The following is a 14,102-nucleotide window of genomic DNA, read 5'->3' as shown; positions in this document are numbered from 1 at the left end:
ACAATGAAGTCGGGTGAAGTTCATCCACGTTCATCCAAGTTCATCCAAGTTCATTCTCATCGCTCGACTGTCTGCTTTCAGCTCAATTGCCAGGGGAACGCACTGTCAAAAATGCATCCAAAACGCATCCAAAATGCATGCGTTGTGGATGCATTTTTTTTTTTTTTTACAAGCACAGTGTTTACATTTGTCCAGTCTGCCAGAGGGTGCGTTCTTTTTCGCACTGCACAGAACGCAACGTGCGCACATACCCTTAGAGTGCAAAGAGCCACCTCACCCCCATATGGAATGGTACGGAAAGGGGATGCCCAGTAAAAGGGCAGGCAGCCGGAGATACAGGCAAATTGTGCTGCAGCTATATAAAGCACTCCATGGTATTAGCTCACCCTAGAGCTGGATTCACAGCAGCACCGCTCTATAGTGCCCTCTATATTGCGGTTTACAAATAAGGGTTTTATGTTGCTTCAGTGAAGTAATCACAGCTACACTGCTCAGTACTGCAATGTTATTATCTCTATATTGCTGCTTACTAGTAAGGGTTCTATCTCACCTCAATGCAGTAATCACAGCTGCACTGCTCAATAGTGCTGTATAATGTCCTCTATATTGCTGCTTACTAGTAAGGGTTCAATCTCACTTCAATGCAGTATTCACAGCTATACTGCTCAATAGTGCTGAATAATGTCCTCTATATTGCTGCTTACTAGTAAGGGTTCTATCTCACCTCAATGCAGTATTCACAGCTACACCTCAATAGTGCTGTATAATGTCCTCTATACTGCTCAGTACTGCTGTATAAATGTCCTCTATATTGCTGCTTACTAGTAAGGGTTCTATCTCATCTCAATACAGTAATCACAGCTATACTGCTCAATACTGCAGTGTTATGTCCTCTATACTGCTGCTTATTTGTAAGGGTTCTATCTCACCTCAATGCAGTAATCACAGCTGCACTGCTCAATATGGCTGTACAATATCCTGAATATTGAAGCTTACTAGTAAGGGTTCAAGCTCATTAATACAGCAATCACGGCTATACTGCTCAGTACTGCTGTACAAATGTCCTCTATATTGCTGCTTACTAGTAAGGGTTCTATCTCATCTCAATACAGTAATCACAGCTGCACTGCTCAGGACTGCAATGTTATGTCCTCTATATTGCAGCTTACTAGTAAGGGTTCTATATCACCTTAAGCAGTAATCACAGCTACAATGCACAGTACTGCTGTATAAATGTCCTCTATATTGCTGCTTACTAGTAAGGGTTCTAGCTCATTAATACAGCAATCACGGCTATACTGCTCAGTACTGCTGTATAATGTCCTGAATATTGAAGCTTACTAGTAAGGGTTCTATCTCACCTCAATGCAGTATTCACAGCTACACCGCTCAATACTGCAGTGTTATGTCCTCTATATTGCTGCTTAGGGTTCTAGCTCATTAATACAGCAATCACAGCTACAATGCACAGTACTGCTGTATAATGTCCTCTATTTGCTGCTTACTAGTAAGGGTTCTATCTCACCTCAATGGAGTATTCACAGCTACAATGCACAGTACTGCTGTATAATGTCCTCTATTTGCTGCTTACTAGTAAGAGTTCTATCCCACCTCAATGCAGCAATCACAGCTACACCGCTCAGTATAATGTCCCCCAATGCGGCTGCCCCTTCTGGACTTGCAGGACATAGAGAAAGGAGAGCAGGAATCCCCACATCTGTGTGTGCTGTGTATGGGAGACATCAGAGTTGCTGGTCTCCACTAGCTCAGAGACAACTGGAAAGTACAGAGCAGGTATACAGGGGGAAACTGTGGAGAATACAAGTCATATAATGGCCAGAAGCGGTGTTATTCCTCATGTATATACACACACATGCAGAAAAGTAAATCCCTGCCTAGACTTGGAGCTAGCGGCTCACATTTAATCCAGATTATGAAAGTAAGTGCACCCATGCCTCAGCTTTAAAATGTACCATATCTAGAAATGTAACTTTTTTTATCCTTTTTTGCAGATTCACCATTTCCCCCCCCCCCCGCACCCGCATATAAATGTGCAATCCGTGACAGTCGCTGGTCTTACGCAAGGAAAGGGAGGGAAGACCAAGAGCGCCGGCGCCATCATGTGACCTTCTGAGCGCCATCTCTGTCCATTGTATCTGCATTATGCTTCAACCACCCGCAAGATTCTCCTCCCCCCCGACTCGTTATTGGCCGCTCCTGACCATATGATAAGCTTTACTAGCCCCCCGCAGATGCCCCTACAGACCCCTCCCCTCCCCCGCACGGCGATATAATCATATTCTGTTTATTATAAGCCAAATTGTTTTATATTGTATATAAAGAAGAAGTCAGAAGATTTGGGATAATATATAAATATAATAATATTACACATCTGTATATACAAATATAGTAAAAGTAACATTTATATGACGATTTCGGATTCCGCAGACCAAATATTATCTGAGCTTTATTTACTATTAATCCACAAAAGCCGTAAGAATAAAAGACACTTTTTGGAACATTTTTGGTTGTTATTTATCGAGCGGTGACAGTATCGGTTATTCTATTATAGCCCATAGGCATCAATAGGCGAGATACCATGATGTGGTCACTGTATGGCGGTATAATGTATGCAGTGTAAGAGCTATTATACTGACATTATATGACCATATACTAAGACAAATGGACGACGCTGGCATGTGGGCACTAAGAATGATGTGGTCACTATATGGCACCATTATGTGGGCACTGTATGGCGGTATGTTGGGAGTTCAGTATGACACTACTGCATAGGCATCATTATGTAAATACTACATTGCACTATTGTGTGGGTAACATATTATGGGTTCTGTATGGCCCTATTGTATGGCAGTGTTATACAAGTGTGGTGCGGTACTTTTATGTAGACACATATGACACTATTATGCAGCTATTGTATGGCAGTATGTTGTAGGTCCAGTATGGCACTATTGTATGGGCACTGGTATAAAATACTATAATATAGACACTGTATGGCACTATTGTATAGGCACTGGTATATAATACTATTATACAGACCCTGTATGGGCACTATTGTATAGGCACTGGTATATAATACTATTATACAGACCCTGTATGGCACTATTGTATGGACACTGCTGTATAGGTATAATACTATTATACAGACACTGTATGGCACTATTGTATAGGCACTGTTGTATAGGTATAATACTATTATACAGACACTGTATGGCACTATTGTATGGTCACTGTTGTATAGGTATAATACTATTATACAGACCCTGTATGGCACTATTGTATGGTCACTGTTGTATAGGTATAATACTATTATACAGACCCTGTATGGCACTATTGTATGGGCACTGGTATATAGGTATTATATTATTATACAGACACTGTATGGTACTATTGTATTGGCACTGGTATATACAGTTAGGTCCAGAAATATTTGGACAGTGACACAAGTTTTGTTATTTTAGCTGTTTACAAAAACATGTTCAGAAATACAATTCTATATATAATATGGGCTGAAAGTGCACACTCCCAGCTGCAATATGAGAGTTTTCACATCCAAATCGGAGAAAGGGTTTAGGAATCATAGCTCTGTAATGCATAGCCTGCTCTTTTTCAAGGGACCAAAAGTAATTGGACAAGGGACTCTAAGGGCTGCAATTAACTCTGAAGGCGTCTCCCTCGTTAACCTGTAATCAATGAAGTAGTTAAAAGGTCTGGGGTTGATTACAGGTGTGTGGTTTTGCATTTGGAAGCTGTTGCTGTGACCAGACAACATGCGGTCTAAGGAATTCTCAATTGAGGTGAAGCAGAACATCCTGAGGCTGAAAAAAAAGAAAAAATCCATCAGAGAGATAGCAGACATGCTTGGAGTAGCAAAATCAACAGTCGGGTACATTCTGAGAAAAAAGGAATTGACTGGTGAGCTTGGGAACTCAAAAAGGCCTGGGCGTCCACGGATGACAACAGTGGTGGATGATCGCCGCATACTTTCTTTGGTGAAGAAGAACCCGTTCACAACATCAACTAAAGTCCAGAACACTCTCAGTGAAGTAGGTGTATCTGTCTCTAAGTCACCAGTAAAGAGAAGACTCCATGAAAGTAAATACAAAGGGTTCACATCTAGATGCAAACCATTCATCAATTCCAAAAATAGACAGGCCAGAGTTACATTTGCTGAAAAACACCTCATGAAGCCAGCTCAGTTCTGGAAAAGTATTCTATGGACAGATGAGACAAAGATCAACCTGTACCAGAATGATGGGAAGAAAAAAGTGTGGAGAAGAAAGGGAACGGCACATGATCCAAGGCACACCACACCCTCTGTAAAACATGGTGGAGGCAACGTGATGGCATGGGCATGCATGGCTTTCAATGGCACTGGGTCACTTGTGTTTATTGATGACATAACAGCAGACAAGAGTAGCCGGATGAATTCTGAAGTGTACCGGGATATACTTTCAGCCCAGATTCAGCCAAATGCCGCAAAGTTGATCGGACGGCGCTTCATAGTACAGATGGACAATGACCCCAAGCATACAGCCAAGGCTACCCAGGAGTTCATGAGTGCAAAAAAGTGGCACATTCTGCAATGGCCAAGTCAATCACCAGATCTTAACCCAATTGAGCATGCATTTCACTTGCTCAAATCCAGACTTAATACGGAAAGACCCACATACAAGTAAGACCTGAAGGCTGTGGCTGTAAAGGCCTGGCAAAGCATTAAGAAGGAGGAAACCCAGCGTTTGGTGATGTCCATGGGTTCCAGACTTAAGGCAGTGATTGCCTCCAAAGGATTCGCAGCAAAATATTGAAAATAAAATTTTTTTTTTTGGGTTTGGTTTATTTGTCCAATTACTTTTGACCTCCTAAAATGTGGAGTGTTTGTAAAGAAATGTGACAATTCCTACAATTTCTATCAGATATTTTTATTCAAACCTTCAAATTAAACGTTACAATCTGCACTTGAATTCTGTTGTAGAGGTTTCATTTCAAATCCAATGTGGTGGCATGCAGAGCCCAACTCGCCAAAATTGTGTCACTGGCCAAAGATTTCTGGACCTAACTGTAGGTATTATATTATTATACAGACACTGTATGGCACTGTTGTATAGGTATTATACTATTATACAGACACTATATGGCACTATTGTATGGGCACTGGTATATAGGTATTATACTATTATATAGACACTGTATGACACTATTGTATGGGCACTGTTGTATAGGTATAATACTATTATACAGACCCTGTATGGCACTATTGTATGGGCACTGGTATATAGGTATAATACTATTATATAGACACTGTATGGCACTATTGTATTGGCACTGGTATATAGGTATTATATTATTATACAGACACTGTATGGCACTATTGTATGGGCACTGGTATATAGGTATTATATTATTATACAGACACTGTATGGCACTATTGTATGGGCACTGGTATATAGGTATAATACTATTATATAGACACTGTATGGCACTATTGTATGGGCACTGGTATATAGGTATTATATTATTATACAGACACTGTATGGTACTATTGCATGGGCACTGTTGTATAGGTTTAATACTATTATACAGACACTGTATGGCACTATTGTATTGGCACTGGTATATAGGTATTATATTATTATACAGACACTGTATGGCACTATTGCATGGGCACTGTTGTATAGGTTTAATACTATTATATAGACACTGTATGACGCTATTGTATGGGCACTGGTATATCGGTATAATACTATTATACAGACACTATATGGCACTATTGTATGGACACTGCTGTATAGATATACTACTATTATACAGACACTGTATGGCACTACTGTATGGGCACTGGCATATAGGTATTATATTATTATACAGACACTGTATGGTACTATTGTATGGACACTGCTGTATAGGTATTATATTATTATACAGACACTGTATGGTACTATTGTATGGACACTGCTGTATAGGTATACTACTATTATACAGACACTGTATGGCACTATTGTATAGGCACTGGTATATAATACTATTATACAGACCATGTATGGCACTATTGTATGGACACTGCTGTATAGGTATACTACTATTATACAGACACTGTATGGCACTATTGTATGGGCACTGGCATATAGGTATTATATTATTATACAGACACTGTATGGCACTATTGTATGGGCACTGTTGTATAGGTATTATACTATTATACAGACACTATATGGTACTATTGCATGGGCACTGGTATATCGGTATAATACTATTATATAGACACTGTATGACACTATTTTAGGGGCACTGGTGTATAGGTATAATACTATTATACAGACACTGTATGACACTATTGTATGGGCACTGGTATATCAGTATAATACTATTATACAGACACGGTATGGCACTATTGTATGGGCACTGGTATATAATACTATTATACAGACCCGGTATGGCACTATTGTATGGGCACTGTTGTATAGGTATTATACTATTATACAGACACTATATGGCACTATTGTATGGGCACTGGTATATAGGTATTATACTATTATATAGACACTGTATGACACTATTGTATGGGCACTGTTGTATAGGTATTATACTATTATACAGACACTATATGGCACTATTGTATGGGCACTGGTATATAGGTATAATACTATTATATAGACACTGTATGGCACTATTGTATGGGCACTGTTGTATAGGTATTATACTATTATACAGACACTATATGGCACTATTGTATGGGCACTGGTATATAGGTATTATACTATTATATAGACACTGTATGACACTATTGTATGGGCACTGTTGTATAGGTATAATACTATTATACAGACACTGTATGGCACTATTGTATGGGCACTGGTATATAGGTATAATACTATTATATAGACACTGTATGGCACTATTGTATTGGCACTGGTATATAGGTATTATATTATTATACAGACACTGTATGGCACTATTGTATGGGCACTGGTATATAGGTATTATATTATTATACAGACACTGTATGGCACTATTGTATGGGCACTGGTATATAGGTATAATACTATTATATAGACACTGTATGGCACTATTGTATGGGCACTGGTATATAGGTATTATATTATTATACAGACACTGTATGGTACTATTGCATGGGCACTGTTGTATAGGTTTAATACTATTATACAGACACTGTATGGCACTATTGTATTGGCACTGGTATATAGGTATTATATTATTATACAGACACTGTATGGCACTATTGCATGGGCACTGTTGTATAGGTTTAATACTATTATATAGACACTGTATGACGCTATTGTATGGGCACTGGTATATCGGTATAATACTATTATACAGACACTATATGGCACTATTGTATGGACACTGCTGTATAGATATACTACTATTATACAGACACTGTATGGCACTACTGTATGGGCACTGGCATATAGGTATTATATTATTATACAGACACTGTATGGTACTATTGTATGGACACTGCTGTATAGGTATTATATTATTATACAGACACTGTATGGTACTATTGTATGGACACTGCTGTATAGGTATACTACTATTATACAGACACTGTATGGCACTATTGTATAGGCACTGGTATATAATACTATTATACAGACCATGTATGGCACTATTGTATGGACACTGCTGTATAGGTATACTACTATTATACAGACACTGTATGGCACTATTGTATGGGCACTGGCATATAGGTATTATATTATTATACAGACACTGTATGGCACTATTGTATGGGCACTGTTGTATAGGTATTATACTATTATACAGACACTATATGGTACTATTGCATGGGCACTGGTATATCGGTATAATACTATTATATAGACACTGTATGACACTATTTTAGGGGCACTGGTGTATAGGTATAATACTATTATACAGACACTGTATGACACTATTGTATGGGCACTGGTATATCAGTATAATACTATTATACAGACACGGTATGGCACTATTGTATGGGCACTGGTATATAATACTATTATACAGACCCGGTATGGCACTATTGTATGGGCACTGTTGTATAGGTATTATACTATTATACAGACACTATATGGCACTATTGTATGGGCACTGGTATATCGGTATAATACTATTATACAGACACTGTATGGCACTATTGTATGGGCACTGGTATATCAGTATAATACTATTATACAGACACTATATGGCACTATTGTATGGGCACTGGTATATAGGTATAATACTATTATATAGACACTGTATGACACTATTGTATGGGCACTGGTATATAGGTATAATACTATTATACAGACACGGTATGGCACTATTGTATGGGCACTGGGATATCGGTATAATACTGTTATACAGACCCTTTATGACACTATTGTATGGGCACTATGTTACACAGTGGGGCGTCATCAATAGATTCCTCTATTGGAGTTTTAAAAAGTTACAATCCATTATCACAATAATCTTATTTGTAGAAGGACATTATTTACATCTTGTGTTTTGTGGACTTTATAGTAAATTATAAATTTGCTGCCACATGGTGCAATCCCAGCAGTGACCAGAAGGGGGCAGCAGTGAGTCAGATTCCTAGAATGGATAGGATCCCCCTGCTGCTGACTCAGCGCCCCCCGCCCTGCACTCATCTATGAGGACAGGGACCCTGCAACCAAGCAAAACAGCTCAGCCCCGAAATGTAATCTAAGGAATAATACTCCATAGGAAACAGCGCCTCACTCAGGATAATGGCGGCTCATCCCGGAGCAAGAAAATACTATAACAGAGGGGCGGAGGAGTGTGCAGCGGCACTATCCATACCTAGTATGTACACAGTGACTGCACCAGCAGAATAGTGAGTGCAGCTCTGGAGTATAATACAGGAGGTAACTCAGGATCAGTAATGTAATGTATGTACACAGTGACTGCACCAACAGAATAGTGAGTGCAGCTCTGGAGTATAATACAGGAGGTAACTCAGGATCAGTAATGTAATGTATGTACACAGTGACTGCACCAGCAGAATAGTGAGTGCAGCTCTGGAGTATAATACAGGAGGTAACTCAGGATCAGTAATGTATGTACACAGTGACTGCACCAGCAGAATAGTGAGTGCAGCTCTGGAGTATAATACAGGAGGTAACTCAGGATCAGTAATGTATGTACACAGTGACTGCACCAGCAGAATAGTGAGTGCAGCTCTGGAGTATAATACAGGAGGTAACTCAGGGTCAGTAATGTAATGTATGTACACAGTGACTGCACCAGCAGAATAGTGAGTGCAGCTCTGGAGTATAATACAGGAGGTAACTCAGGGTCAGTAATGTAATGTATGTACACAGTGACTGCACCAGCAGAAGAGTGAGTGCAGCTCTGGAGTATAATACAGGAGGTAACTCAGGATCAGTAATGTAATGTATGTACACAGTGACTGCACCAGCAGAATAGTGAGTGCAGCTCTGGAGTATAATATAGAGGTAACTCATGATCAGTAATGTAATGTATGTACACAGTGACTGCACCAGCAGAATAGTGAGTGCAGCTCTGGAGTATAATATAGAGGTAACTCATGATCAGTAATGTAATGTATGTACACAGTGACTGCACCAACAGAATAGTGAGTGCAGCTCTGGAGTATAATACAGGAGGTAACTCAGGATCAGTAATGTAATGTATGTACACAGTGACTGCACCAGCAGAATAGTGAGCGCAGCTCTGGAGTATAATACAGGAGGTAACTCAGGATCAGTAATGTATGTACCCAGTGACTGCACCAGCAGAAGAGTGAGTGCAGCTCTGGAGTATAATATAGGAGGTAACTCAGGATCAGTAATGTAATGTATGTACACAGTGACTGCACCAGCAGAATAGTGAGTGCAGCTCTGGAGTATAATGCAGGAGGTAACTCAGGATCAGTAATGTATGTACACAGTGACTGCACCAGCAGAATAGTGAGTGCAGCTCTGGAGTATAATGCAGGAGGTAACTCAGGATCAGTAATGTAATGTATGTACACAGTGACTGCACCAGCAGAATAGTGAGTGCAGCTCTGGAGTATAATACAGGAGGTAACTCAGGATCAGTAATGTAATGTATGTACACAGTGACTGCACCAGCAGAATAGTGAGTGCAGCTCTGGAGTATAATACAGGAGGTAACTCAGGATCAGTAATGTAATGTATGTACACAGTGACTGCACCAGCAGAATAGTGAGTGCAGCTCTGGAGTATAATGCAGGAGGTAACTCAGGATCAGTAATGTAATGTATGTACACAGTGACTGCACCAGCAGAATAGTGAGTACAGCTCTGGAGTATAATACAGGAGGTAACTCAGGATCAGTAATGTAATGTATGTACACAGTGACTGCACCAGCAGAATAGTGAGTGCAGCTCTGGAGTATAATGCAGGAGGTAACTCAGGATCAGTAATGTAATGTATATACACAGTGACTGCACCATCAGAATAGTGAGTGCAGCTCTGGAGTATAATACAGGAGGTAACTCAGGATCAGTAATGTAATGTATATACACAGTGACTGCACCAGCAGAATAGTGAGAGCAGCTCTGGAGTATAATACAGGAGATAATGCAGGATCAGTAATGTAATGTATGTACACAGTGACTGCACCAGCAGAATAGTGAGAGCAGCTCTGGAGTATAATACAGGAGGTAACTCAGGATCAGTAATGTATGTACACAGTGACTGCAGCAGCAGAATAGTGAGTGCAGCTCTGGAGTATAATACAGGATGTAACTCAGGATCAGTAATGTGATGTATGTACAGTGACTGCACTAGCAGAATAGTGAGTGCAGCTCTGGAGTATAATACAGGAGGTAACTGAGGATCAGTAATGTAATGTATGTACACAGTGACTGCACCAGCAGAATAGTGAGAGCAGCTCTGAAGTATAATACAGGAGGTGACTCAGGGTCAGTAATGTAATGTATGTACACTGACTGCACCAGCAGAATAGTGAGTGCAGCTCTGGAGTATAATGCAGGAGGTAACTCAGGATCAGTAATCTATGTACACAGTGACTGCACCAGCAGAATAGTGAGTGCAGCTCTGGAGTATAATACAGGAGGTAACTCAGGATCAGTAATGTATGTACACAGTGACTGCACTAGCAGAATAGTGAGTGCAGCTCTGGAGTATAACACAGGAGGTAACTCAGGATCAGTAATGTAATGTATGTACACAGTGACTGCACCAGCAGAATAGTGAGTGCAGCTCTGGAGTGTAATACAGGAGGTAACTCAGGATCAGTAATGTAATGTATGTACACAGTGACTGCACCAGCAGAATAGTGAGTGCAGCTCTGGAGTATAAAACAGAAGGTAACTCAGGATCAGTAATGTAATGTATGTACACAGTGACTGCACCAGCAGAATAGTGAGAGCAGCTCTGGAGTATAATACAGGAGATAATGCAGGATCAGTAATGTAATGTATGTACACAGTGACTGCACCAGCAGAATAGTGAGTGCAGCTCTGGAGTATAATACAGGAGGTGACTCAGGGTCAGTAATGTAATGTATGTACACAATGACTGCACCAGCAGAATAGTGAGTGCAGCTCTGGAGTATAACACAGGAGGTAACTCAGGATCAGTAATGTATGTACACAGTGACTGCACCAGCAGAATAGTGAGTGCAGCTCTGGAGTATAACACAGGAGGTAACTCAGGATCAGTAATGTAATGTATGTACACAGTGACTGCACCATCAGAATAGTGAGTGCAGCTCTGGAGTATAACACAGGAGGTAACTCAGGATCAGTAATGTAATGTATGTACACAGTGACTGCACCATCAGAATAGTGAGTGCAGCTCTGGAGTATAACACAGGAGGTAACTCAGGATCAGTAATGTAATGTATGTACACAGTGACTGCACCAGCAGAATAGTGAGTGCAGCTCTGGAGTATAACACAGGAGGTAACTCAGGATCAGTAATGTAATGTATGTACACAGTGACTGCACCATCAGAATAGTGAGTGCAGCTCTGGGGTATAATACAGGAGGTAACTCAGGATCAGTAATGTAATGTATGTACATAGTGACTGCACCAACAGAAGAGTGAGTGCAGCTCTGGAGTATAATACAGGAGGTAACTCAGGATCAGTAATGCATTCCGCTGGTTTTTGGTTTCTTAATCTGGATTGAACATTTAGGTTATTGCCTGTTATTATCAAATGTGTTTTGTCCTTTTAAAGCCAATTACAACAGAACAAGACGAGGATCTCAGAAGCTCCGCACGTGACGAGGCGAGGAACGCTCGGACCTTGTCCCTTGATGGTCACTGCTTAGTGGTATTATTATTGTTCTTAGCACATGATTGTTTATTAAGGATCAGTATAGTGGTATTATAGTAAGTACTGTGTGTGCAAGTAACACACAGGCATGGGCTGGCGGTATATTGGAACACTATATGGTGGCATGGTCTGGCGGTATATTGGAACACTATATGGTGGCATGGTCTGGCGGTATATTGGAACACTATATGGTGGCATGGTCTGGCGGTATATTGGAACGCTATATGGTGTGCCGGCTTCATCTTACTATTGTAGATATTAGCAATATTGCTCCTGATATTGGTTTGGTTCTTTTGTTTTATGTTTGTTTACAAATTATCTTATTTCTGCTTTTTCTGTTACATTTTTTTAAATTTTTTTTAATAGGGAATGCACTTCTATGTATACCCACAAATAAACGTGTAACCTGTGTATTGTGAGGCTCCGATGATGATAGATTCGAGGAAGGAATCCTAGAGATTAATTCTCGCCTCCTACACTCTGGAATTAGCCTCATTTTTTTCACTTATGATCGTGAACCATTCCGTCGATACAACGGCATTTAAATAATATTCCCAGAATTACGGGGGGAGAGGAGCAGAGGATCGGGCCCGAAGGAGCAGGGGGGGGTCAGGCCTCAAGGTGCAGGGGATCAGGGCCTCGAGGTGCAGGGGATCAGGGCCTCGAGGTGCAGGGGATCAGGGCCTCGAGGTGCAGGGGATCAGGGCCTCGAGGTGCAGGGGATCAGGGCCTCGAGGTGCAGGGGATCAGGGCCTCGAGGTGCAGGGGATCAGGGCCTCGAGGTGCAGGGGGTCGGGGCCTCAAGGTGCAGGGGATCAGGGCCTCAAGGTGCAGGGGATCAGGGCCTCGAGGTGCAGGGGATCAGGGCCTCGAGGTGCAGGGGATCAGGGCCTCGAGGTGCAGGGGATCAGGGCCTCGAGGTGCAGGGGGTCGGGGCCTCGAGGTGCAGGGGGTCGGGGCCTCGAGGTGCAGGGGGTCGGGCCTCGAGGTGCAGGGGATCAGGGCCTCGAGGTGCAGGGGATCGGGCCTCGAGGTGCAGGGGATCAGGGCCTCGAGGTGCAGGGGATCAGGGCCTCGAGGTGCAGGGGATCAGGGCCTCGAGGTGCAGGGGATCAGGGCCTCGAGGTGCAGGGGATCAGGGCCTCGAGGTGCAGGGGATCAGGGCCTCGAGGTGCAGGGGATCAGGGCCTCGAGGTGCAGGGGATCAGGGCCTCGAGGTGCAGGGGATCTGGGCCTCGAGGTGCAGGGGATCAGGGCCTCGAGGTGCAGGGGATCAGGGCCTCGAGGTGCAGGGGATCAGGGCCTCGAGGTGCAGAGGATCTGGGCCTCGAGGTGCAGGGGATCTGGGCCTCGAGGTGCAGGGGATCTGGGCCTCGAGGTGCAGGGGATCGGGCCTCAAGGTGCAGGGGATAGGACCCGAAGATGCAGGGGATAGGACCCGAAGGTGCAGGGGATAGGACCCAAAGGTGCAGGGGATAGGAACTGAAGGAGCAGGAGGTCGGGCCTGAGGGTGCAGGGGATCGGGCCTGAGGGTGCAGGGGATAGGAACTGAAGGAGCAGGAGGTCGGGCCTGAGGGTGCAGGGGATAGGACCTGAAGGAGCAGGAGGTCGGGCCTGAGGGTGCAGGGGATAGGACCTGAAGGAGCAGGAGGTCGGGCCTGAGGGTGCAGGAGTAGAGAATGGAGGAATTACTTTAAGGAACACTCTGTAGACAAGCGATACATTGCTTCCTGCTCAGCTGGGGGCGGGGCTTGATAATAGAATACAATGTATCAGTTTTCTGC

The 14,102-nt window shown here is 42.4% G+C and overlaps 1 protein-coding gene across 1 annotated transcript in view; it reads left to right on the top strand.

Moving 5' to 3' along the window:
- The window catches only part of LOC142256230 (phospholemman-like), a 39,479-nt gene extending 36,960 nt beyond the window's left edge, over positions 1–2,519 (top strand). Inside the window, exon 8 of the mRNA XM_075327809.1 lies at positions 2,013–2,519. The gene's annotated coding sequence lies outside the window, so the exon portion shown is untranslated. The remainder of the gene's footprint in view (positions 1–2,012) is intronic.
- The last annotated feature ends 11,583 nt before the right edge of the window (positions 2,520–14,102 follow it).

This window comes from Anomaloglossus baeobatrachus, chromosome 11 (assembly GCF_048569485.1).
Source record: "Anomaloglossus baeobatrachus isolate aAnoBae1 chromosome 11, aAnoBae1.hap1, whole genome shotgun sequence".
NCBI classification, from domain to species: Eukaryota; Metazoa; Chordata; class Amphibia; order Anura; family Aromobatidae; genus Anomaloglossus; species Anomaloglossus baeobatrachus.
The sequence above is the reverse complement of the archived record's forward strand: the minus strand, read 5'-3'. Positions and strand labels throughout refer to the sequence as shown.